This window comes from Pongo abelii, chromosome 11, assembly GCF_028885655.2.
Source record: "Pongo abelii isolate AG06213 chromosome 11, NHGRI_mPonAbe1-v2.0_pri, whole genome shotgun sequence".
In the NCBI taxonomy this organism is placed as follows: domain Eukaryota; kingdom Metazoa; phylum Chordata; class Mammalia; order Primates; family Hominidae; genus Pongo; species Pongo abelii.
The window spans coordinates 73862990-73890347 of NC_071996.2; the positions used below are offsets into that span (position 1 = coordinate 73862990).

The 27358-nt window shown below is 42.2% G+C and overlaps 1 protein-coding gene across 4 annotated transcripts in view; it reads right to left on the minus strand.

Moving 5' to 3' along the window:
* METTL8 (methyltransferase 8, tRNA N3-cytidine) overlaps positions 1-27358 on the minus strand; it is a 190630-nt gene that overhangs the window by 42777 nt on the left and 120495 nt on the right. Inside the window, exons 11-12 of one of the 4 annotated variants that reach the window (XR_008522842.2) lie at positions 21168-21304; positions 19169-20766 (exon numbers count right to left, since the gene is read on the minus strand). The exons of 2 other annotated variants lie outside the window; for them this stretch is intronic. The gene's annotated coding sequence lies outside the window, so the exon portion shown is untranslated. Of the gene's footprint in view, positions 1-19168; positions 20767-21167; positions 21305-27358 lie in introns of those variants that run through there. One more of the 4 variants, XR_008522841.2, reaches the window with a different exon arrangement.

Here is a 27358-nt window from a genome sequence, read left to right on the forward strand (position 1 = left end):
TCCTCAGCGCACTTCTGCTTTCCCCTAATTTTTCCATCTTATACATCTTTTATTGTTTTCTAAATATAGACATGCTAAAATCTCTGTGGAAAGACATCTATTGAAACCAGAGTGATAGCAAGTAATGTGCCCAGCAGGCAAATCGCAAAACAAATAGAGGGTGCACTCAGCACTTTTTTCTTCTGCTGCACAAAAGAACCCAAATAAGGCTCCTGGAACCATGGGTTGAGTAATCAAGTCCTTTTCCTGGATGTACAACAGCACAGCTTTGGGAGATAACTAATTCAGCTCGTGTAATTGTACACCCGTCTAGAAGAGGAAAAGGAAGCACAGAAAGAGAGAAAAGGAGAACAGGCCAAACTTTTAATGGCTTGCCCTCCTTCTGCACCTGCCATGACTTGCAAGCAGAATATTGTATCCCAGCTGGCCACTTGTCCTGAATCTGAGACCCCAAGATACCCATTGCCCTTGGAATTAAAGAATTATAAATGGAATTTTTGCACCTGCAAATTTAAAAGAGAAAAAAAGATAGTGAGAAAACTTGGAAAGGTCCCTTGAAACATTTCTATCACCCTTGTCAGGCTGTGTTTACTGCCCCTGGTGAATGCTAACCAGACACATGAGTAAGGACTCTTGAGGATCATTTAGCTGTTTTACTGAAATTAATTTTGGTTCCTACAGATTAACCATAAAGACATGCACTGGCTGCAGGTGTGCCAAAGCCAGCATTCGGAGAAAACCCAGCAAATTTTGTGGAGATGGTTAATGACTCCTGCAAAATTAATTTAAATTGAAATAGGATAAGAACACATAGAAAGAATCAATCATTCCTCATTTTGAATGAATGTTATTTTAGCATGCATAGATTTCTGATATAATTTTCTTCCTTTCCCTTAAGGGTCAAGAAGTACTCAAACACTAAGTCTTTTTGCAAAAGAGATTTTTTTTTTTCTCCAAGAAAGAGGAGAAACGTGTTTCATAAATCTTTTTACTTGTCTAATGCAGAAATTTACATCTGGGGCTCCATAGACACTGCTCAAAGCCCTCTCAGAAAACTCTGCTCTTGGGGTAATTATGCTTTCCTAGTGTCTGGACACTGGCTCTGGCTTCCATTTAGAATAAGATCTGGGCCCACTTGTTATGCATGTCCACATTAACTGGACAAGTCATAGAATTTAAATGTGATATGAGGCAAAAACACAGAGGCAATAGCAATAGAATAGGATTAGAAAAGTCTTTTTCAAGTGTTTGGAAGGAAATTACTACGTTAACAAAATCCCACAGCCACATGCTCACACTCTTGTACCCCCATTTCATGTGCAAAACCATCTCCAGAGTTCTCTCTCCAGGGGAGTGAAAAAGCGGCAGGCACACCCATCGTAAGCGGGGGCTCCCCCAGCATTAGTGCCACCCATGATGTTTCTTCTCCAAGACCTTATTCTAATCCCATTTATAGTTTATTTACCCAAGTTATTTACACTTTGTTCCAGAAAATAGTTAAGACAACATTAATAATATAAATCCTCATCCACATCAATCACAGATATCAACTGTCTAGTCTTTACTTATTCTTCATTCAACAAATATAGATTATGGTTTTCTGCCATATCAGGTATTATTTTCGGCACAGGGCAGGAGAGAATATAAAGAAGAAGAAAAACTAGTCCCCTTATTCTTGAGGACCGTATAATTTAGGGGTCAAATGGATGCATAACCGTTTAAATAAAAACATAGCAACATTGTTCATGCAAAAATCATCTACTAATATTTTTCTCTCTTTTCACTTTGCATTTATTTTCACATATATTTATTGAAAACCTATTACGTGTCAGGCAGTATGCTAAGAATTGGGGATATAACTCTGGATACAAAAATCCAAAGAAGAATTTCAAAACAACATTCCACAATTCCAGGGACAGCAGGAAAGAAGTCACAAGACATCTATTTGTAATGTTTGTGCCAATGGAGATGGAGCAGAGAACTGAGAATTTTTTTTTAAAAAGTCATTTCTATGTGGGTTGGGAAGAAATCCCAAATTTTGGGGAAAGCAAGGAAATAGGGAGTGGTAAAGAACTAATGACTGCCTAGTTCAGCTTTCCTTAGGCTAATGTTACAGTTAATCCCTATTCCCTGAGCATTCATCATTCTGGGGAGTGGGGGGCTGATGGTGGAGGATTAAATCCAGATTCCAGCAGTTGGGGGGCCAAGCATTAATTGTATAAAATTCACAAAAGAGGTCACCTGGAATTGGCTGTATAAGTAATTAAAAAGTAGGAAAAAAAGGGAACATGAGATAGCCAGAAAAGAAAGTCTTTGAGAGAAAAGGAAAGCTGGAGGAAGATACAATAAAAGACAAAATGAAACAGTAACAGGCCAAAAGGGTAATATCTTTCCTCTGGTCCTGCTGACTAGAATCCTGGTTCAAATCCTTGGCCAATTAATTGGTGTAATCATTAGTTTATGTGCTCCATCTGCCTAGCATCCCTAGAGGACTGTGACCATGTTCTGGTCATCCGTGTCTCCAAACCTCAGCACAGTGTGTGTCCCAGAGTTGGCCTTCAGTAAGTGTTGCTTAAATAGATTAAAAAAAAAAGTGAATCAAGTGAAAGAGAGGATAGAAATAAGTTAAACACACATGTATGAGGAGCTCTTCAAAAAAAAATTCATGGAAAATGTGTATTATCAAAAAACTATGCAGAGAATTCAAAATGTTTGCACTAAAATAAACTCATACTAATTTGTTATAGCATGTCTGAACAGGATCTAGTTTGGGGCACTAAGAAGGATAAGACATCAGTTTGAGAAGAGCCCCCATCAGAGCAACATGAATTCTGCTATTAATAAAATTGAAGCAAGAACTAATGTCAAGGCTGGGCATGGTGGCTCACACATGTAATTCCAGCACTTTGGGAGGCTGAGGTGGGCGCATCACCTGAGGTCAGGAGATCCAGACCAGCCTGGCCAACATGGTGAAACCCCGTCTCTACTAAAAATACAAAAATTAGTAGGGCATGGTGGCACGCACCTGTAATCCCAGGTACTCGGGAGGCTGAGGCAGGAGAATTGCTTGAACCCAGGAGGTGGAGGTCACAGTGAGCTGAGATAGCGCTACTGTACTCCTGCTTGGGACAGAGCAAGACTCTGTCTTAAAAAAAAAAAAAAACAACAACAAAAAAACCCAACATCAAATTTATGGTTCGGGTAGAAAAATAGTGAAATCATTGATGCTTTACAAAAAGTTTACAGAAACAATGTCCCAAAGAGATCAGTAGGGGTCTTTGTATGTTGCCTAAGCTGGTCTTGAACTCCTGGACACAAGCAATACTTCTGTCTCGGCCTCCCAAAGTGCTGGGATTACAGGGTGAGCCACCGTGCCCAGCCCTGAAATTCTTTTTGTTTCATAATCTTAAAAAGTCTTTAGCTGAGCCTGGTGTCTTACACCTGTAATTCCAACACTTTGGGATGCTGAGGGGGAAGGATTGCTTAAGGCCGGGAGTTCGAGACCAGCCTGAGCAACATAGCGAGACCTCATTTCTACTACAAATTTAACAAATTAGCTGGGTGTGGCAGCATGCACCTGTACTCCTAACTACTTAAGAGGCTGAGGCAGGAGGACGGCTTGAGCCCAGAAGTTCAAGGTTGCAGTGAGCTATGATCTCACCACTGCACTCCAGCCGGGCAACAGAGTAAGACCCTGTCTCTAAAAATTAAAATTAAAAATATCCTTTATACTGCATCCATTTTTCTTCAGTTGACAATGCAAAAAAGATTGCCCTGGCCGAGTGCTGTGGTTCACACCTGTAATCCCAGCATTTTGGGAGGCCGAGGCAGGCAGATCACTTGAGGCCAGGAGTTCAAGACCAGCCTGGTCAACATGGTGAACCCTGACTCTACTAAAAAAAAAAAAAAAAAAAAAAAAAAAAATTAGCCAGGCATGGTGGTGCACACCTGTAATCCCAGCTACTTGGGAGGCTGAGGCAGGAGAATTGCTTAAACACGGGAGGTGGAGGTTGAAGTGAGCTGAGACCATGCCACTGCACTCCAGCCTGGGTGACAGAGTGAGACTCCATTTCAAAAGAAAAAAAAAAAAAAGACTGCTTTGACGTGGTTACATTCCTAGGACCCTACGTTCTTTAGGAAAAGACTAAACGGTTGGTATCATTGTTTACAAAAGTGTCTTGGACTTGATGGAGCTTATGTTGAAAAATAAAGCTTATATTTTTCATTTTTATCTTTTAATTTACTAATCTTCCATGAACTTTTTGAAGGCCCCTCTATTCTGTACACAGGAGGCTTCATTAGATCCCCTAAGTTTTGGTACGTTGTGTCTTCATTTTTCCTCCTTTCAAAGTACTTTTTGCCTCTCAAATTATTTTTTGATTTCTCTTTTGATTTCTTTTTTGTTCTTTGACCCATGGGTAATTTAGGAGTATGTTGTTTAATTTCCACATATTGTGTTTCCCAGTATTTCCACATGGAAATGACAATGTTAAACTGGGAGGCCCAAGAAGAACACCATTTGGAGAGGACAGGACATAGATTAGAATGAGCAAAAGGTTTCCTGGTGACCTCTGCTAAGAATGAACTCATCTACATACACCTGCCCTCCAGCTCTCCACCCAGAGAACACAGATGTGCTCAGCAAATACTTTTTTTTGAGATGGAGTCTTGCTGTTAGCTGGAGTGCAGTGGCATGATCTCAGCTCACTGCAACCTCCACCTCCCAAACAATTCTCCTGCCTCAGCCTCCCGAGTAGCTGGGGCTACAGGTGTGCACCACCACGCCTGACTAAGTTTTTTGTATTTTTAGTAGAGAGGGGGTTTCACCATGTTGGCCAGGCTGGTCTTGAACTCCTGACCTCAGGTGATCCATCCGCCTTGGCCTCCCAAAGTGCTGGAATTACAGGCATGAGCCACTGCATCTGGCCCAGCAAATACATATTCTTCCAACTCATGGATGAGAAATCGATGTCCACGCATGGTCTGAGACAAGGTACCATGTAGCATGTAGGAGAATCAGAATTCCAGGCAGGTGATAGGGCAAGATGGTTAGGAGGATAGGTTCAAATCTTCATTCTGCCATTTTTGGGCTGGGTGATCTTTGGAAAGGTACTTAATTTCTCTAGGTCTCAACTCATTTGTAAATTGGGATAATAGTACCTACCTCATAAGGTTATTGTAATAGTAAAAATAATTCACATAACCCAGCACCATGGGAAGCTTTCAAAAAATGTTAGCCTGGTCAGGCACAGTGGCTCACACCTGTAATCCCAGCACTTTGAGAGGCCAAGGTGGGCAGATCACAAGATCAGGAGTTCAAGACCAGCCTGGCCGACATAATGAAACCCCATCTCTACTAAAAATACAAAAAATTAGCCAGGCGTGGTGGTGGGTGCGTGTAATCCCAGCTACTCGGGAGGCTGAGGCAGGAGAATGGCTTGAACCCAGGAGGCGGAGGTTGCAGTGAGTGGAGATCACGCCACTGCACTCCAGCCTGGGCGACAGAGCGAGACTCCGTCTCAAAAATAAATAAATAAATAAATAAATAAAATAAAAAAGAAAAGAAAAGAAAAGAAAAATCCAGTGTTTTTGTTAGCACTTCCGGACCTGGAGCTGGAAGCCTTTAATATTAACATGCTGCTGTACTCTTGGGCCCCCACTGATTCCTGGGTTTGAAGCCTGGCTCTCTCATATAATAGCTTAGGAGACCTTGACCAGGCCACTTACCCTCTCTGCATCTCAGTGTCCTTGTCTTTCAAAGGGGCCCTCACAAGGTGATTGTGAGTAGATGAATGAATATGGGTAAAGCTCAAATAGTCTCTGACCCATGCTAAGTAGAGACCCCATCCCTACACTGATGAAATTTAAATTCTTGCTAGGGAAACAGGCAAAAACCAATAAAGAGGTAATTATGCAAAACAGTTACCAATTGTGATAAGTGCTATGAAGGCTGAAATAAGGCTTAAAGAGAGAATGGGGAGGGGAAACTACTTAAGTGATTAGGTGGTCAGGGAAGTCTTTCCCAAGGAGGAAACATTTCAGCTAAAAGCTAAAGGATAAAAAGGATAAATAGAACTAAGGAACATCTTAATCTCAGCCTTACCAAGAGCTGAAGGAAATATCTTCAAGGCATAGGGAACATCCAATGCAAATGGCCAGAAATGCATTTCAGATTGAATTCCTACAATATCTGCTATTGTAGAATTCCTTAACATGAATGTATCATTTTTACATAAACATGATAGCAAGTGAGATACATGATGAGACATGAACACGTGTCAAATACACATTCCTGAACATTGCTCAACATTTAATTGACCTGTGCCCATGTGTTACAATGGTATACTAATGTGTGCAATTTTATATAAATGGACATGTGTAGACCTGAATTTTTCTAAAAGACTAATGCAGACCTAAACGTTAATTAGTGACACATTTAAGATATTCAATTAATGGATAAGCAGAGACTGACTAGAAAAATTAAAAGAATAAAAAACAATATTCAAATAAAAGCACAAAAGAGACAGGAGGAACTCTTGTTTTTAGGCTTACACAAAAATTCACCTGGCAGCACAGGTTGACGTGTGACCTGTTTCCCATGTGTTAAAAATTTTGATATATAACACGTTTGGATGTGCATGTTCCTGTGCTTTAGGCAAATTCTTTTTTTTTTTTTTTTTTTTGAGATGGAGTCTTGTTCTGTTGCCCAAGCTGGAACGCAGTGCTGAGATCTCAGGTCACTGCAACCTCTGCCTCCCAGGTTCAAGCAATTCTCCTGCCTCAGCCTCCCGAATAGCTGGGACTACAGGCATGTGCCACCACGCCCAGCTAATTTTTATATTTTAAGTAGAGATGGGGTTTCACCATGTTGGCCAGGTTGGTCTCAAACTCCTGACCTCAAGTGATCCACCTGCCTTGGCCTCCTAAAGTGCTGGGATTACAGATGTGAGCCACCGTGCCCATCCTTGAGGACAGTATTTTAGTGGCTAGAAATATACATATTTAGAACAAGAAAGAAATGTCTGTGGAACCCCTAACATAATTTCACTAAACTCTTCAGTGTCACAGAACAGTTTGAAAAGCACTACTGCAAAATAATTCCAGATGGGAAAAAGTTAATTTTCCACTGTCCTCCATTCTCTCCTTAGTGACTAGTTTCACTTCATTCATTCACTGAACAAATGTACTGAGCTCTGTGCTCATTACTCTTTATCCCATGCTCTCCTCCTGCCCTCACCTATTCTCCATTCTTCTGTGCCCGGGGTGGTGGGAGTGGTCCCCTAAGGGCTGCATCATCCAGGATCTCTGCCCTCCAGCTTCTGATTCCCTACAGCCAGTGGGAGCAAGGCATGGTTCTGGCAGTGACGGGAACTAGAGCTCCTGCTGGGTGCTCCTCTTAGGCACCTCCAGTGCTCACCAGCTCTAGTAACGGCTTTTCCTCTCCTTTGTAGGCTAACTGCTCCCCTCTTTTGCTAGTCTCTTAGTGCTTCAGCATCCTTTGTGGGTTTCCTTAACCTTGCTCACACTTCTGTAAACTGCCACTTCATTAACATCTCTTCAAAATCCAAAATGAATGTATTTTCTTTTGCCTGCTAAGACCCTGACTCAAGCCTCTACTATGTTCTAGACCATCCCTGTCCAATAAAAGGATAACAGGAGCCATATATATACTTTTAAATTTTCTAGTAGCCATGTAAGACAGTAAAAAGATGCAGATAAAATTAATTTTAATAATATATCCTATTTAACACAATATATCCCAAACATTATCATTTTAACATGTAATCATTATAAAAATTTATTAGTGAGATAGTTTACATTCTCTCTCTCTTTTTTTTTTTTTTTTTTTGAGACAGTCTCTCTCTGTCACCCAGGCTGGAGTGCAGTGGCGAGATCTCAGCTCACTGCAACATCCATCTCCTGAGTTCAGGTGGTTCTCCTGCCTCAGCCTCCTGAGTAGCTGGGATTACAGGTACCCACCATCACACCTGGCTAATTTTTGTATTTTCAGTAGAGATGGGGTTTCCCCATGTTGGCTAGCATGGTCTCGAACTCCTGACCTCAGGTGATCCACCCGCCTCGGCCTCCCAAAGTGCTGGGATTACAGGCCTGAGGCAGCACACCTGGCTCTCTCTCTCTCTTTTTTTTTTTTTCGTTGAGACAGAGTCTCACTCTGTTGCCCAGGCTGGAGTGCAGTGGTGTGATCTCGGCCCACTGCAACCTCTGCATCTCAGGTTCAAGTGACTCTTGAGCCTCAGCCTCCCAAGTAGCTGGGATTACATGCACACGCCACTACGCCTGGCCAATTTTTTGTAGTTTTAGTAGACAGGGTTTTGCCATGTTGGCCAGGCTGGTCTCAAACTCCTGGCCTCAAGTGATCTGCCTGCCTCAGCCTCCCAAAATGCTGGGATTACAGGTATGAGCCACTGTACCCAGCCTACATTCTCTTATTCATACTAGGTTGACAAAACCTGATGTGTATTTTACACTCACAACAATCTCAGTTGGAATTTATCACATTTCAAGTGCTCAATACCCACATGTAGCTGGCAGCTACCATACGGCACAATGTAGTTCTGGATACTGATTTAGGGCTGGAGATAGATGCAAAATACAGTCCCTAACGTCTTAGAGTTGATGGTCCAGTAAGAAAGATGGACACACAAACCATTAGAAAACAATGCAGCAAATGCATAATTAATACTGTGTACAAGATGCTGTGGGAATAGAGCTCTTTCCATCAATGGGGTTTACAGAGAGATAATAGATATTAACATTTGAACAGATCCTGAATGATCAAGGATTCTGCCAAGAAAACAAGAGGGTGGAGAGGACAATGCAGGCAGACAGACAGAATCTTCACCTTTCCATCTACCCTCGCTGTATCAGCTCTTCTCTGACTATGCTCCTGAGACAGGCACCCTGCACACCAAGGGTGCACTTGGATCTCGCTAGTTACTGTGGTCCAGGTTTGGATGGACCTCTGCAGTCTTAGCACAGGCTCGAGGAATATAAGTTTTCAAAGGAAACACAACTAGGAAATAAGGGTGAGATATGAATGTGGGGAGAATGCCTGTAAACAGACATGCTGAGAGAGACTGGAGCCATTTTCCTAAGCTAATGGAACTCTGGTCACTGATAGGCTTCATTGGCTCAGGTTCCTGGTCACAAAGCCTAACCTTATTTTCCTCATCTAATCTGTTTCCTTTGCTATTCAGAAAGCATTGTCACTGGCCAGGCATTAAAGCTCATTGTTTCTAACCTTTGGCAACATTTTGGTTGTTATTGTTTTTCATCTTTTCCCCTTATATGAGCCCATTTCTCTAGTAGTCCCAAGGACTTGAGGACAAACACTGACCTCCCTCTAGATTGTCTCTCTCACATGAAAATCCTACTATTTTTAGTCAAATATATCTCTCTTTTCCCATTTCAAAACTCAGACGTCCTATAGAATAGCTCAAAAAGTTCTTATTTTGGCCAGGCATGGTGGCTCATGCCTATAATGTCAGCACTTGGGGAGGACAAGGTGGGAGGATGGCTTGAGGACAGGAGTTTGAGAGCAGCCTAGGCCACATAAGGAGACCCTCTCTCTACAAAAAATTTAAAAAGTAGCCAGATGTGGTGGCATGCACCTGTAGTCCCAGCTACTTGGGAGGTTAAAGTGGAAGGATTGCCTGAGCCCAGGAGGCTAAGGCTGCAGTGAGCCATGATCATGCCACTGCACTTTAGCCTGGGTGACAGAGCAAGACCCTCTCTCAGAACAAACAAACAAACAAACAAAAAAGAAGTTATTTTTGTCTCAGAGGCAATGTTTGTTCTCTACTCTCTGAAGGGAGGTTATAACTTAAGTGACCGAAGGCCAAGGAACGGTCACGTATTTTCTGCTCTAACTTACCTTCTCAGCATACTTTGTTAGATATTTTTGGAAGATTCACCTCACTCTCCTAAATCCTCCAAACCTCAGTTTTCTAACATAAAAGTACATCACACACATGAGAGCAACAAAATAGAGCTGCTCACCTTTCAAGCCTAGGGCCTCCTGTGAGGTTCTCTGATCCGCTTTGGGAAGCCATCAAGTTCCCTGCAGACCTCTTTGCGTAACTCCATGATACTTAATAGCTGGTGAGGATTTTTAAGGATACCCAAGCAGTAATGGGAGAGGAAAGGAGGATAACTATTCTTAGATACTAAAAAAGAAGTATGCACTTAACTCAGACAAACATTCTGGCGCCTTTCTGTATGAGCAGAATCCTGATTTCCAGGAGGTTGGAGAGCCATGGCTAACTGTTTACATCCTTGGTCTGCAGCAGTCAGATGGTATACACTGTAGCCTTATTTTCCTTGTCTCCTTCTTAAATCAACCATAAATCATGTTCAATGCCAAGCTTTCTGCAAAAATTCCCTGTGGTTTCTTTTAGTCTCTCACTCCAACTATCACATTGTGATTCCCATTGGCAATAATGTCGGCATCTGTTCTCCATACCAGCACTATTTGAAAATACTTTGAGACCGTGCCCTTGATTACTACTCAAAAGTTCAACTTCTGTCTTCTCAGAGCCAAAACACATACTGTATTATCCAGTTTAAATAGTTTCCAATCCTCATCTGGGCAGCAGGCTTCATCAGTTCCTCCCATTACTCATAGTGTTTTTTTTTAATGCTTTTAATTCTTTTCTTTCAATTGACTCATGTAGAGATGATTAACTTTGGTCTTGAACATTGCTAACCTTCCCACTCTGAGCTGTGCTTCATTCCCTCCTTAAGGATCTCTTCCATCCATGATGTCGTGGATTCTGAGAGGTTCTTTTACTCCCCAAAGCAGTTTATTAATACCACCTTTTTGTTTTTCCTCTCCATGGTCTAAATTAGATCTCAGAAAATAAATAAATAAACAAATAGGATCTCAGTATGCTAGGAATTAGGCAACAATTGTATATAAAGAATCAGTTACAGCCAGGCGCAGTGGCTCACGCCTGTAATCCTGGCACTTTGGGAGGCCGAGGTGAACGGATCACGAGGTCAGAAAATCGAGACCATCCTGGCCAACAAGGTGAAACCCCGTCTCTACTAAAATACAAAAAATTAGCTGGGTGTGGTGGTGCATGCCTGTAGTCCCAACTACTCAGGAGGCTGAGGCAGGGGAATCGCTTGAACCCGGGAGGCAGAGGTTGCAGTGAGCTGAGATTGCGCCACTGTACTCCAGCCTGGCAACAAAGCAAGACTCAGTCTCAAAAAAAAAAAAAAAAAATCAATTATTCTTAAAGAGAAATAATTCATATGGTTTACAATTTCTTTTATCTCTCTGGCTTAAAACATTTTGTTTGTAATGTGCATGTGTGTATGTGCATGGTTTGGGTTTGGTTTTGGTTTGTGAGTGTGTGTATGTATGTGGTTTGATTTTGCTTGTTTGTTATTTTTCTAAATGATTTGGTTGAACAGTTATTCAACAGAGATGACTGCACCATTCTGAGCACTGTCAGGCAGTCAACATTTTTATGAGCTGCCCCTTTGGCATAGACTCTGTGTCTCTGGACTTGTGAGAAAATACATACTCATACACTCATATGTGCATGACTGAACATACACGCAAAACCAATACAGAAATTAAAACAACAGAGAAAGACACTTAGCCAAACGCAGCAGACCAAATGATTACATCTATGTTATATAAAGACTTGTCTTATAAGTTAATCAAAGATATTTATGCATTTATACAAAGACCAGAGGAAATCATAAATTGTAATGAAAATCAGGAATGTTCTAATACAACTAGTACTAACATTTTTTAAAAGGTTCTCCATAATCAAATATTATTGTATACACTTTACATTGAGAAATCCATACAACATCTCTGAGATAGAAATTATTATTATCCTGCTTATAGATGAGAAAACCAAGCCCCAGAGAGGTTAAGTGATTCACCTATGGTTTCACAGTCAGATAAATGGAAAAGGGCACAACTAGACAATTCACATAAGATAAAATGCAATCTCAAATGAAAAAATGTTCAAGATCGCCAGTAATCAAATAAATGTAAATTAAAACATTAAGTAATTTCATACCGCACCTTTGGGGAGGCTTAAACTATCACTCTCAGATATGGTGGCAACAATGTAAATCAGTGTAAGCTTTCAGGAAAGCCATTTGTTGATACTTATAAACAATGGTAAAGAGGCTCTCTTTAATTCAGTAATTACACTCCTAGAAATTTATTCTTAGAAAGTTATTCAAAAGGAAGAGCCATATGAATAAAAAATTTGCTGTAGCTTCTTTATGGTATCAAACATTGAAAGTAGTCTAAACTTCCAAATATAGGGACTTTCAAAGTAAACTATGATACATCAATGAAATGGAGTACCATGTAGCCATTTAAACTATAATTATCAGTGATAATGATAATATTAAAGTTACATAATGTTAAGTGAAGTAGGCCAAATATAACATTTTACCTATTTTATGATTGCAGCTATGTAAAATTATGTACACATATGTTCAAGGACCAGAATGGAACATAAAATGAAAACGCCTGAGACATCAGATGGCATAATTTTAAGTCCATTTCTTTCCTATTTTTAATTACCTTTATTTTTGTTGTTTTCCATATGATGGCAAAATCGGGAGTTAGGAAAAAATAGAAGATACTGTTTCTACCTTTTGGTGATACAGAATGTAGCTGAGCATTCATAGAATCATTGACTTTTAGAGCTGGAAGGGGCTTTATCAGACTCTTGGTGCAACTTCCTAATTTTACAGATAAATACTCTGAGGCAGAAAAAGATTAACTTGCTCAATCACACATATTTAATTAGGAGCCAGAATTTTCAACTGCAAAAGTGACCCACAATCATTTAGGGTACATTTCTTGCACAGAAATTAAGTTGTTAGGACCCTATCTTGAAGCAGATTATGTTAATAAAAATAACTATTTTAGCCTAATTCTACTTTTTAAAATCTGCATTATCAACTGCCTCCTTTCCCCACCTGAAATTTGCTTATGCCAAAGCAAAAGCGCTAACTCTTGACTACATAGCACACACCATGCATATTCTTGGCATTTCAAAAAATGTCAAAATATTTATAAAGAAGATGAGTATTTCAAATAACAATGGAAAACGTGGTAGTCATTTTCTGGTGATGGAAACGGCAGGAATTCAATTAAGATTTAATAAATTAATTACATTGAATTTCACTTCCATACATTAAAAAATGTTTTCTAACATTGACTCAAAAATCTGCTATAAATCTGCTAAAAATTAGTTTCTGGGATGAAAATGAAGAATATGAGTGAATATGTAAATGTTTACATAGCCTTACAGGGAGACCCTCATCTACTCACCTGTGATCACAAAAAGCAAAACATGTCCTCAGGAGACGTGAGACCCAGCTGGCAGGGGAGGCTCACTAGTCTTAAACCCACTTTTGATGATAATAGCTTCTGCCTGGGCTCTCTGAAAGACCAGAGGAAAATGGAGGCCAGGTGCAGTGGCTCACGCCTGTAATCCCAGCACTTTGGGAGGCCAAGGCCGGCAGATCACTTGAGGCCAGGAGTTCGAGGCCAGCCGGGCCAACATCGTGAAACCCTCTCTACTAAAAATTAAAAAAAAAAAAAAAAAAATTTAGCCAGTCATGGTGGCCTATGCCTGTAATCCCAGTTACTCAGGAGGCTGAGGCAGGAGAATCGCTTGAACCTGGGAGGTGGAGGTTGCAGTGAGCTGAGATTGCACCACTGCACTTCAGCCTGGGTGACAGAGCAAGACTCTGTCTCAAAAAAAAAAAAAAAAAAGGAAAATCATGGGAAGATGCTAAAGAAAATTTAGAAGTCACAGATTGATGGGGCTACCAAAGTTGTTTTGGTTGTTGGGGCTGGTATGTCAGAGCCACAAGGTTGATTTGCAGGGAGTATGTAAAAGCATCATGTGCTCACTTCAGGGCACTGTGAGTCTCTAGGGGCATCAACTGAACATCGCACCAGCAACCAAGGTGGTGGTGATGGCTGATCCCATCAGTGCTCTGCAGCTGGGGATTCAGCAGCAGCAGGAAGCAGTACCAGCTCTGGGCACTGAGACAGGAGCATGACCCTCTCACGAGACTTGGTTGGAAGCCCTGGACACTATTTAATAGAGGTTAAGAGCTGTTGAGACATATACCCTAGGGACTAAGGAAATAGAGAACAAGAGAAATATAAAGAATCAGAGAGGAAGACTTTTAGGGGAGAAATTGCTTCTACATACAATCTGTAATTTCACATTAATAGTCATATATGATGGTTAAGACCTACTCAAATTTAATAATCTGACTCTGTTTTTTACAACTGTAAACGAGCTCACTATCCATGGTACTCTCCATAACATTTTTCTCTTAGTCACAACTCAGTGGTTCTCAAGCCTGGCTAACTATCAAAATCTCCTAGAGAATAAAAAACATCATCTGTACAGAGGAAACAAACAAAAACAGACACAAAAAATGAAAAAACATAACACACACCAATGCCTAGGCCTCCCATAAATAGATGAAATCAGAATCTGGTGGTGGATCACAGGAATCAGTAGGTTTGCTTGTTGTTTTTAGAGACAGACAGGGTCTCACTCTGTTGCCTAGGATGCAGTGCAGCAGAGCAATCATGGCTCACTGCAGCCTTGAACTCCTAGGCTCCAACAATCTTCCCACCTCAGCCTCCCATACAGCTGGGACTACAGGCGCATGCCACCATGCTGGACTAATTTTTTTGCCTGGGGGTGGTAGGGGGTTGGGGGTGTGTGTAGAGATGGAATCTCGCTATGTTGCCCAGGCTGGTCTCAAACTCCTGGTCTTAAGCAATTCTCCTCCTCCCAAAGTGCTGGGATTATAGGCATGAGCCACTGTGCCAGACCATATCAGTATGTTTTAAAAGCTTCTCAGATTCTTCCAATGAACAATAAGGGTAGAGACCCATTGTTCCAACAAGAGCAGTTAGAATCTTTCTGGAACAGTTCTAATTTTAATGTAATACAGATCACCTGGGGATCTTATTAAGCTGCAGATCTTGATTTGCTAGGCCTGAGTTGGAGACTGTGATGTTGAATTGCTAACAGCCTCTCCTGGTGATGTTAACGCTAATAGTCTGCAAACCACCTTTAAGTATAAAAAGGATCTAGGAAAATTAAGACATGTGGTTAATTCCAGAGTAGAGGGGCCAGAGACAAGTAACTAACAACAACAACAACAACAAACTTTTTTTAACCTTAACAAAAGGGTAAAAAAAAAAGTATATAGGACCTCTTTTATTTTATTTTATTTTATTTTATTTTTTGAGACTGAGTCTTGTTCTGTTACCCAGGCTGGAGTGCAGTGGTGTGATCGCGGCTCACTGCCTCACAGGTTCAAGCAATTCTCCTGCCTCAGCCTCCCAAGTAGCTGGGATTCCAGGCGCCTGCCACCACACCCAGCTAATTTTTTATGTTTTTAGTAGAGAGGGGGTTTCACCATGTTGGCTAGGCTGGTCTTGAACTCCTGACCTCATGATCCGTCCACCTCGGCCTCCCAAAGTGCTGGGATTACAGGCATGAGCCACCATACCCGGCCAGGACCCCTTTTAATACAACCCAATTTTTTTTTTTTTTTTTTTTTTTTGAGACGGAATTTCGCTCTTGTTGCCCAAGCTGGAGTACAATGGCGCAATCTCGGCTCACCGCAACCTCCTCCTCCCAGGTTCAAGTGATTCTCCTGCCTCAGCCTCCCGAGTAGCTGGGATTACAGGGATGCACCACCATGCCTGGCTAATTTTTGTATTTTTAGTAGAGACGGGGTTTCTCCATGTTGGTCAGGCTAGTCTCAAACTCCTGCCCTCAAGTGATCTGCCCACCTCAGCCTCCCAAAGTTCTGGGATTACAGGCTTGAGCCACTGCATCCGGCCTATGACCCAAATTTTTAACTTGGTCACTGCTATGGTTGGAATGTTTGTATCCCCTTAATATTCATATGTAGAAATCCTAACCCCTAAAGTGATGGTATTAGAAAGTGGGCTGTTGGGAGGTGATTAGGTCATGAGAACTAAAGGGATTAGTGTCATCATAAAAGAGTCCTGAAGGAGCTCAGTTGTCCCTCAGCCTCCCAAAGTTCTGGGATTATAGGTGTGAGCCACCATATCTGGCCAAATCCTCCAGTGCCTTGATCTTGGATTTCCCAGCCTCCATAACTGTGAGAAATACATTTCTGTTGTTATAGCAACCCAAATGGGCTAAGACAGTCGCCTCATCTAAATATGAATTACAGTCAAGGAAATGCTAAATTGATAGCATGGACATACCTATGTTGCCTCCTACCCCCCAGGTTTGCTGTATGTGACCGTAGTCATGTCATAATAGTCCAGAAGGGCCTGCTGTGAGTGACACTCCCTAGCACCAAGCTTTAGGCTATGCAGTTGGAGGTGACATTTGGATTGAAATAATAGAGAAGCTGAAGTAATAGGTAAGGAGATGAGCATGAACTCTGAAGGGAGATTTAAGACCAGAAAATGGGAAATGAGCACTTTGGTCAGAGGTCAAGAGGCAGCTAGGTGCAGTGGCTCCTGCCTGTAATCCCAGGACTTGAGGAGGCTGAGGCGGGAGGACTGCTTGAGCCTAGGAGTTTGAGATCAGCCTGGGCAACAAAATGAGATCAAGTCTCTACCAAAAAAATTTTAAAAATTAGCCAGATGTGGTGGTATGTGCCTGTAGTCCTTGCTACTCAGGAGGCTGAGGCAGGAGGATTGCTTCTGCCCAGGGATTTGAGGCGGCAGTGAGCTATGATCACACAACTGCACTCCAGCCTGGGAAAAAGAATGAGACGGTCTAAAAAAAAAAAAAAAAAGTAAGAGGCTGGAGAGACAGAAAAAAATATAGTTCTTAAAATGCCAAACTTAGCCCTCAAAGAATGTTGAGGTTTTTCTCCTATGGTGTGCCAGGCACACTGAGTGGGAGGTCATGTGTAACTCCTTTGCTTCAGGCTCTCTCCACTTGTCCATCACCAACCACAAGGAGTAATGGAAGGTCTGAACTTTCCCAGGTTTGCTTGGCAAAGAGTTGTGATGATCCCAGAGCATACTGTGGGGTGGAGTGTTATGAGAAGGTTCTGTGGTGGTGGGAGTCCAGGATGTCTTATAATTAAGTCCTTCCTCTGGGACTGGATGACAAGAGTATATGCACAGTGCCAGGCAGAGTCCACATGGGCTGGCCATAGTGAGAAACGGTGGAAAACAGCGTGATGTATATAAAAAGTGGATGGCGGCCAGGCACAGTGGCTCATGCCTGTAATCCCAGCACTTCGGGAGGCTAAGGCAGGCTGATCACTAGGTCAAGAGATCGAGACCATCCTGGCCAACATGGTGAAACCCCGTCTCTACTAAAAATACAAAAATTAGCTGGGTGTGGTGGTGTGAACCTGCAGTCCCAGCTACTCGGGAAGCTGAGGCAGGAGAATCCCTTGAACCCAGGAGGTGGAGGTTGCAGTGAGCTGAGCTACTCGAGAGGCTGAGGCAGGAGAATCCCTTGAACCAAAGAGGTGGAGGTTGCAGTGAGCCGAGGTCACGCCACTGCACTCCAGCCTGGCAACAGGGTGAGACTCTGTCTCAAAAAAAAAAAAAAGAAAGAAAGAAAAAAGTGGATGGCAAGGCCAGGGAGCTAGAAATAGAGGGCAGAAGTTCATAGTTTTGGAAGGCCAGACTGAACACTGGTCTAGCTGTAGCTGCTTTTTTTTTTTTTTTTTTTTTTTTTGAGACACAGTCTCGTTCTGTCACCCAGGCTGGAGTGCAGTGGTGCGATCTCGCCTCACTGCAACCTCCGCCTCCCGGATTCAAGCAATTCTTCTGCCTCAGCCTCCTGGGTAGCTGGGACTATAAGCACGCACCACCATGCCCGGCTAATTTTTGTATTTTTAGTAGAGACGGGGTTTCACCATATTGGCCAGGCTGGTCTTGAACTCCTGACCTCGTGATCCGCCTGCCTCGACCTCCCAAAGTGCTGGGATTACAGGCGTGAGCCACTGCACCTAGCCGCTAGCTGCTTTTTTAAAAATTGTGGTAAAATGCACATATAATAAAATTTACCATCTTAACTATTTTTAAGTGCACAATTCAGTGACATTAGTACTTTCACGTTGTTGTGCTACCATCAATATCGGGCCCATCAATATCATCCACAGAACCCTTTTCTTCTTGCAAAACTAAAACTCTGTACCCATTAAGTGACAATTCCCCATCCCCCTGTCACCCAGCCCTGGCGACCACCATTCTACTTTCTATCTCTATGAATCTGACTATTCCAGGTACCCCATGTAAGTGGAATCATACTATATTTTTCCTTTTGTGATTGGCTTATTTCACTTGGCATGATGTCCTCAAGGTTCATTCATATTGTAGCATGTGTCAGAATTTCCTTCCTTTTTAAGGCTGAATAATATTCCATTTTATGTATATACCACATTTTGCTTATACATTCATCTGTTGATGGACACTTGGTGCTATTCTTTGAATGTATTCCCCAGGCTCATGGGTTGGAAACTTAATTCCCAATTCAACAGTGTTGAGACCTTTAAGAGGTGAGTAGGTCATGAGGGCTTTCCCCTCATGAGTGGATTGAAGCAGTTATCACACGAGTGGGCTCCTGATAAAAGGATTCGTTTGACCTCCTTTTCTCCCTCTCATGCTCTCTTGCCATTCCACCTTCCACCATGGAATGGCACAGCAAGAAGGCTCTCACCAGATGTCAAGCATTTGCCAGTACCATGCCCTTGGACTTCCCAGTTTCCAGAACCATGAGCCAAATACATTTCTTTTCTTTATAAATTACCCAGTCTCAGGTATTCTGTTACAGCAACACAAAATGGACTAAGACACTTGGGTTACTTTCACCTTTTGGCTATTGTGAAAAATGCTACTATGAACTTGCGTGTACAAATATCTCCTCAGGTCCATGCTTTCAATTATTTTGGGTATATGCTAAGAATTGCTGAATCACATGATAATTCTATTTTTAATTTTTTGGGGGCCCACCATACTGTTTTCTATAGCTATTGCACCATTTTACATTCCCAACAACAGTGCACAAGAGTTCCAATTTCTCCATACCTTTGCCAACATTTATTTTTTTCTGGTTTTTGGTAGTAGCCATCCTAATGGGTTTGAGGTGGTATCCCATTGTGGTTTTGATTTGCATTTCCCTAATGATTAATGACATTGAGCATTTTTTTCATATGCTATTGCCATTTGTATAACATTTTTTGAGAAATATCTATTCAAGTTCTTCGCCCATTTTAAAATTGAGGGTTTTATTGTTGAGTTGTGAGAGGTTTTTTTGTTTTGTTTTGTTTTGTTTTTTGTTTTGAGACAGGATCTCACTCTGTCACCCCGGCTAGAGTGCAGTGGTGCGATCACAACTCACTGCAGTATTGACCTCCAAGGCCCAAGCGATCCTCCCACACCAGCCTCCTAAGTAGCTGGGACTATAGACACACACTGCCATGCTCAGCTAATTTTTTTTTTTTTTTTTTTTTTTTGTAGAGACAGGGGACTCACTGTGTTGCCCAAGCTGGTCTTGAACTCCTGGGCTCAAGCAACCCTCCCACCTCAGCTTCCCAAAGTGCTAGGATTACAGGCATGAGCCACCATGCCCGGTGTAAAAGTTCTTCATATATTCTGGATACTAAACCCTTATCAGATGTATGATTTGCAAACATTTTCTCCCATTGTGTGGGATGCCTTTTACTCTGCTGATGTGTCCTTTAATGCACAGAACTTTTTAATGCTGATGTAGTCCAACTTTTCTTTTTCTTTTGTTGTCTGTACTTTTGTTGTCATATCCAAGAAATTATTGCCAAACCCAATGTCATGAAGTTTTTCTTCTGTTTTCTTCTAAGAGTTTTATAGTTTTAGGTCCTACATCTAGGTTTTTAATCCATTTTGATTTAATTTTTGTATCTGGCATAAATTTGGGGTCAAATTTCTCTTGCAAGTTGATATCCAGTTTTCTCAATGTTATTTGTTGAAAAAACTGTCCTTTCCCCATTGAATGGTTTTGGCACCCTTATGGAAAATCATTTGACCATATGTGCAGGTATTTATTTCTGGACTCCAAAAGGGCTATTTGTTGAGTTTATGTGAGGATCAGGTGATAACTGTGGTAAAAGTGAGTCAGATCAGGTTCTATGCTTGGATGACCACTTTGAGTAAATGATGCATAGTGTGAGGCTTTATAGCCGTCTTTGGCCTATTTTGGAGAATCTTACAGATCTCCGGAAAGCAGCTCAGATCTTATCTTAATTGTGACCAGTTGGATGGACTGTGGCGATGCTTAGAGGTGCTCCTAGGTATTGTGAGTAGAAGTCTTACATGCTGTGGCAGGAGGCATTCTGCACAGAGTTATGGGCAGCATTGTTAAAAGCGACCTTGGATGCCAAAGGGTAGATGGTACAAAAGCTATACCTTAAGGACCCATTTCACATGCTTTGTTTGGCTTTTGCCTGATAGCACATGGCTAGATTTGTTCTCTGAGGTTCTTGAAAAGGGTCTAAAAAATGTAGATACCAATTGATATGCTGAGGTTGGCGAAACTATGGTGGCAAATGGTGATGGTCTGTTGGAGCCAAAGATTTAAGTAGGAGGTGCTTACCACATTTCAGACAAATGGGCATCTATCCTGAACTGCAGGCATCTAAAGAGCAGGGGTTCATTTCATCAGCCACGTGCATTTCAGTATTCACAGTATGCAACACAGTTTCTGGCACACAGTAGATGCTTAATAAGCATTTGATTATCTGAATTAAACATAAGCCAAAGAAACAGTAATGACTTTCTTAAATAAGAAAACTCAACTTTTTGGTTAGCAAGTTTCTTAAGGCTAATTTAATTATTTTTAAATAATTATTTAAAATTATTTATTTTAATTTATTTAATATTTAATAATTTGTTTATTTAAATAATTATTTAAAAATAATTTTATATTAAATATATTTATATTATATAAATAATTAAATACTATTTAAATTATTTATCCTGTAATTATTTATCCTCCTCAAAAGAGACAAAGACTTGTTCACTATCTGTATTAGTCAAGGTTCTCTAGAGAGATAGAACCAATAGGGGAGAGAGAGACAGCGAGAGAGAGAATGAGAGAAAGATAAAGAGAAGAGAGGATTTATTAGGGGAATTGGCTCACAGAATTATGGAGGCTGAGAAGTCCCACGACAGGCCATCTGCAAACAGGAGACCAACGGAAGCCAGTGGCATGGCTCAGTCCAAGTACAAACATTTCGGCACCAGGGAAGCCAATAGTGTAACTCTCAGTCTCAAAGCCTAAAAAGCAAAGGAGCTGCTGGTGCAAGTTCTGGAGTCCAAAGGCCAGATAACCTGGAGTCCAAAGGCAGGAGAAGAAGGGGGTGTCCCAGTTCCAGGAGAGAGAGAAAATTCACCTTCCCTCCACCTTATTCTATTCAGGTCGCCCACATTGAGGGCAGATCTTCCCCACTCAATTCACTGACTGACATACCAATCTCCAGAAATAATGCTTTACCAGCTATTTAGGTATCTCTTAATCCAGCTAAGCTGACACCTAAAGTTAACCATCAGGTCATCCTTTGTAAAAAAAAAAAAAAATATATATATATATATATATAAATATAACAATATATATATTTTATAAATATATAATATACTATTATATATTAATAATGATATTAATTACCACTTATTAAGTGCCAGTTATCACCAGGCATCATACCTAGCATTTGATGTGCATTATATTTAGTCCTTGCAACAATCTGTAGGTAAGCATTATTTCCATTTGTAGTTCAGTGCATTGAAGCTTGGAGATTTCAAGTGTCTTGCTTAAGGTTACAAAACCAGCAATAGTGAAGTTAGGACTCATATCCAAAATGGGTCCCATGTTTTTGCTCTGAGAACCCTTTTTGCCAGTTTCTACCTGGGCACTATCATTTTCATCTTCTAGTATGCATTTATTTTAGGGCAAACCCATTTCTTCCCTATAAACAAACCATTAACAATCTTTTCTCTATCTCTGGCCTTTTCCCAAGTTCTCCATGTTCCTTAAATTTGGCATCAGCCCAGCATTGACAATATCATTCAGTGTGACACACACATACACACATGCGTGTATGCATTGTAATGTCACCAAAAATACAACCACCTCCCTTTCCATGTTAAGTCCGCATAGAAACTATTTTGTATCTATTCAAATATTCACAAAAAGTCAAATTTTTTTTTTTAGAAAGTTAACAAATAAAAGGAACCATAACTACCCAGACCCCTGGTGAGAGCTAGGTGGTGAGATGCTGAAGAGCCATTGACAAGTGCATCTCTGAGCAGACTACCCAGCAAGTAGCAAAGGGACAAAGCAGAGTCCACCCCACACTGCTCTAGATTTGGTCTATGTAGCATATGCTTTACCCAGCACTTATAAAAGGTTTAGGTAATTCCCACTCCTGTTCTTTCCTGCCATGTGGAGGGACAGCAAGTGATTTAAGACTGCCAGCCTCTTTAATCCCACCCTCCTCCTTCCTGGGAGAGGTGGAGTGATTTATGTAATCAGTGAATATGGGCGGTTACTTAGGCTTGTTTAATCCAGCTCTTCTTTGCTCTTTCTGTTGGAGGAAAGTGTGCTGCAATAGGCCTCAAAGGGGCAGGGCCCCTTGTGTAGAGTCCTTGGCAGTCTAGCTGTGAGTCCCGATTCTGGGGTTCAGTATTAGGAAGACACTAATTACCTGTACCCAAAGCCAATTTTTTCCAGTACAGCTTCATCAGTAATTGAGCTTTTTTTTTTTTTTTTTTTTTTTTTTTTTGAGACACAGTTTTGTTCTGTTGGCTAGGCTGGAGTCCAGTGGCGCGATCTCAGCTCACAGCAACCTCCACCTCCTGGGTTCAAGCGATTCTCCTGCCTCAGCCTTCCGAGTAGCTGGGATTACAGGTGCCCACCACCACGCCCAGCTAATTTGTGTACTTTTAGTAGAGACGGGGTTTCGCCATGTTACCCAGGTTGGTTTCAAACTCCTGATCTCAGGTGATCCACCCGCCTTAGCCTCCCAAAGTGCTGGGATTACAGGCGTGAGCCACTGTGCCCAGGCTGAGCTGACATTTTGATTTTCATTTATTGACACCTTAATCTCTCTGATTGGTTTAAAACTTGGGAAGAGAACATAGGGATATTATTTATTGGGTTTCTCTCAAACCTCACTGGATGACTGTGATTACACATTGTGGTCTTGTCTAGTAGACTATTCTGGCCTGTATTCTTTGCTTGCCCTCTGTTTATTTCCTCAGAGGGGGACAGTAAATCTTGAATCACTTGGTGACTCTGTTATACTGATACCTAGCCAGTTCCCTTAGTTCCCTTATACAAGGTAGGAGTCAGGCCTTTCTCCTTCACTGAGGAATGAGGGTGATCTTCTGGTTGGCCAATGTCTCCTTCCCCTTTACATCTCTGGGTATATTTCTCCTAAATCTGTGCTGCATCTTTCCACATTTATGAAGCATCAACAAACTCGTGGTTTGTGACGTCATGGTAGAAAACAAACATAAAAGTCCAAGGGCTCTGGAATCAAAGAATCAGGTAAAGGTGAGTCACTGCTCTTCAAAACAGTGTGAAGAAAAAGTGTTTTATGTAGGGAAGTTTAAACTTTCCCTCTGAAGGTTCAATAAGTGAGTCATCCCACTGAAATAAACTGACATTACACAAATTAATAGGAGAAAAGCAAACAAATTTATTAACTTGCATAAGTATGGAGCCATGTAAAATATGAGACTCAAGGAAGGGCCACATGGAGCTTACATAGCTCCCTCTTCACAGAAGAGAGGGAGATGGGGGAATACAGGCTATTTTGAGGGATAATAATATGGTTTGGCTGTGTCCCCACCCAAATCTCACCTTGAATTGTAATAATCCCCATGTGTCAAGGGCTGGGCCAGTTGGAGATAATTGAATCATGGGGGTGGTTTCCCCCACACTGTTCTCGTGGTAGTGATTAAGTCTCATGAGATCTGATGGTTTTATAAATGGGAGTTCCCCTGCACAAGCTCTTTTGCCTGCCGCCATGTAAGACGTGACTTTGCTCATTTGCCTTCAGTCATGATTGTGAAGCCTCCCCAGCCATGTGGAACTGTGAGTCAATCAAACCTCTTTCCTTTATAAATTACCCAGTCTCAGGTATGTCTTTATTAGTAGCATGAGAACAGACTAATACAGTAAATTGGTACCAGGACTGGGGTGCTGCTGTAAAGACACCCGAAAATGTGGAAGCAACTTTGGAAATGGGTAACAGGCAGAGGTTGGAACAGTTTGGAGGGCTCAGAAGAAGATAGGAAAATGTTGGAAAGTTTGGAACCTCCTAGAGACTTGTTGAATGACTTTGACCAAAATGCTGATAGTGACATGGACAATAAAGTCCAGGCTGAGGTGGTCTCTGATGGAGATAAGGAACATATTGGGAACTGGAGTAAAGATCACTCTTGCTATGCAAAGAGTCCAGTGGCATTTTGTCCCTGCCCTAGAGGTCTGTGGAACTTTGAAATTGAGAGAGAGGATTTACAGTATCAGGTGGAAGAAATTTCTAAGTGGCAAAGCATCAAGAGGAAGCAGAGCATAAAAGTTTGGAAAATTTACAGCCTGACAATGTGATAGAAAAGAAAACCCCATTTTCTGGGGAGAAATTCAAGCCAGCTGCAGAAATTTGCATAAGTAATAAGGAGCCAAATGTTAATCACCAAGACAATGGGGAAAATGTCCCCAGGGCATGTTAGAGACCTTTGCGGCAGCCCCTCCCATCACAGGCCCAGCAGCCTAGGAGGGAAAAATGGTTTTCTGGGCTGGGTCCAGGGACCCCCTGCTGTGTGCAACCTTGGGATTTGGTGCCCTGCATCCCGGCTGGTCCAGCCATGGCTAGCAGGGGCCAAGGTACAGCTGGGGCCATGGCTTCAGAAGGTGCAAGCCCCAAGCCTTTGCAGCATCCACGTGGTGTTGAGCCTGCAGGTTCACAGAAGCCAAGAACTGAGGTCTGGGAACCTCTGCCTAGATTTCAGAGGATGTATGGACATACCTGGATGTCCAGGCAGAGGTGTGCTGCAGGGCACAGCCCTCATGGAGAACCTCTGCTAGGGCAGTGCAGAAGGGAAATGTGGAGTGGGAGCCCCCACACAGAGTCCCTACTGGGACACTGCCTAGTGGAGCTGGGAGAAGAGGATCACCATCCTCCAGACCCCAGAATGATAGATCCCCCAACAGCTTGCACTGTGTGCCTGGAAAAGCCACAGACACTCAACACCAGCCCGTGAAAACAGCTGGGAGAGAGGCTGTACCCTGCAAAGCCACAGGGGCGGAGCTGCTCAAGACCATGGGAACCTACCCTTTCCATCAGGATGACTTGAATGTGAGATATGGAGATAAAGGAGATCATCTTGCAGCTTTAAGATTTGACTGCTGCATTGGATTTTGGACTTGCATGGGGTCTGTAGCCCCTATATTTTGGCCAATTTCTCTCATTTGGAATGGGTATATTTACTCAATGCTTGTATCCCCCATTGTATCTAGAAAATAACTAACTAGCTGGGTGCGGTGGCTCATGCCTGTAATCCCAGCACTTTGGGAGGCAGAGGCGGGTGGATAGCCTGAGATTAGGAGTTTGAGACCAGCCTGATCAACATGGAGAAACCCTATCTCTACTAAAAAAATATAAAATTAGCTGGGTGTGGTGGTGCATGCCTGTAATCTCAGCTACTGGGGAGGCTGAGACAGGAGAATTGCTTGAACCCGGGAGGTGGAGGTTGTGGTGAGCCGAGATCACGCCATTGCACTCCAGCCCAGGCAACAGAGCAAGACTCCGTCTCAAAACAAAGAAAAAAAAAAGGAAATAACTAACTTGCAGGCCGGGCACAGTAGCTCATGCCTGTAATCCCAACACTTTGGGAGGCCGAGGTGGGCAGATCACCTGAGGTCAGGAGTTTGAGACTAGCCTAGCCAACATGGTGAAACCCCGTCTCTACTAAAAATATAAAAATTAGCCGGGCATGGTGGCAGGTGCCTGTAATCCCAGCTACTCGGGAGGCTGAGGCTGGAGAATTGCTTGAACCCGGGAGGTGGAAGTTCAAATTCCTGACCTCAGGTGATCCGCCCGCCTCCACCTTGCAAAGTGCTGGGATTGCAGGTGTGAGAGACCATGTCTGGCCGGGTATGTCTTCATTAGCAGTGTGAGAACAAACTAACACAGGCAGTAAATGATTTTTAGGAGAATTGAGTGGACCCAAAGAGCAGAGAGTAGTTTGTAAATGATTATCTTTGAAAACTGAATGGGACTAAAGAACAGATAATGGCCGGGACAAAGTTTTTTTGTGCTCTGTGAGAGGTGGCAACAAATTTTAGGAAGGCAAGAGGCAGAACTTCATTGTGAACAAAGGTTGTCTTATTATGTGGATAAGGTCTCCCAGGTAACCTCTTGGAACTGCCCTCAGAAAAACAGATGAAAAGTCGGTCTGGGCGAGGTGACTTTTAATCTCTTATGGTAGTTAATCTTCCCTGGTTATTTAAGGGAAGATTAACCAAGAGTCCTTGTTTTTTTTTTTTTTTTGAGACGGAGTTTCACTCTTGTTGCCCAGGCTGGAGTGCAATGGCGCGATCTCAACTCACTGCAACCTCCACCTCCTGGGTTCAAGTGATTCTCCTGCCTCAGCCTCCCAAGTAGCTGGCATCACAGGCATGTGCCACCACACCTGGCTAATTTTGCATTTTTAGTACAGATGGGATTTCTACATGTTGGTCAGGCTGGTCTCGAAGTCCTGACCTCAAGTGATCTGCCCACCTCGGCCTCCCAAAGTGCTGGGATTACAGGCGTGAGCCACCGCGCCTGGCCGACTCCTTGGTTCTGAGGCAGCTTTGATGGCCTTTTAATTTCCTTTAGTTCAGTGTGCTCAGCATGCTGAAGCACCATCCTTTGGACCATTGTTTTCTGCACCCTAATACTTTTAGTAGCCATTTCCGTGCTACAAAAACACCTGAAATGGTGTTTCAGGTAAGCAGAAAAAAGCTCCTGGCCTCTAGCTTTCCTATTTCCAAAGCTCAGCTAGGGCTCTTTCTTGGGTTCTTTCTCTGAGCTCAGGCAGGGCAGAGTTAAGCCTACAGTTCAGTTCTCTGAGATTCAGTCATAAGTCACTCTTGCTACAATCTTCTGTGATTTTGCATTTTTCTTTGGGTCACTGAAGCAGTATTTAGCTAATGTGCCTGTGAACACTGTCCACTTTCCATAAAGTCAGAGTGCTGCTGGCTTCTGCTGGTAGCCTTCCCTGCAGGTGACTGCTCCTGACTGAGCTTTAGAGGAATGACCAACTCTGGATTCCTCATCACCAGTG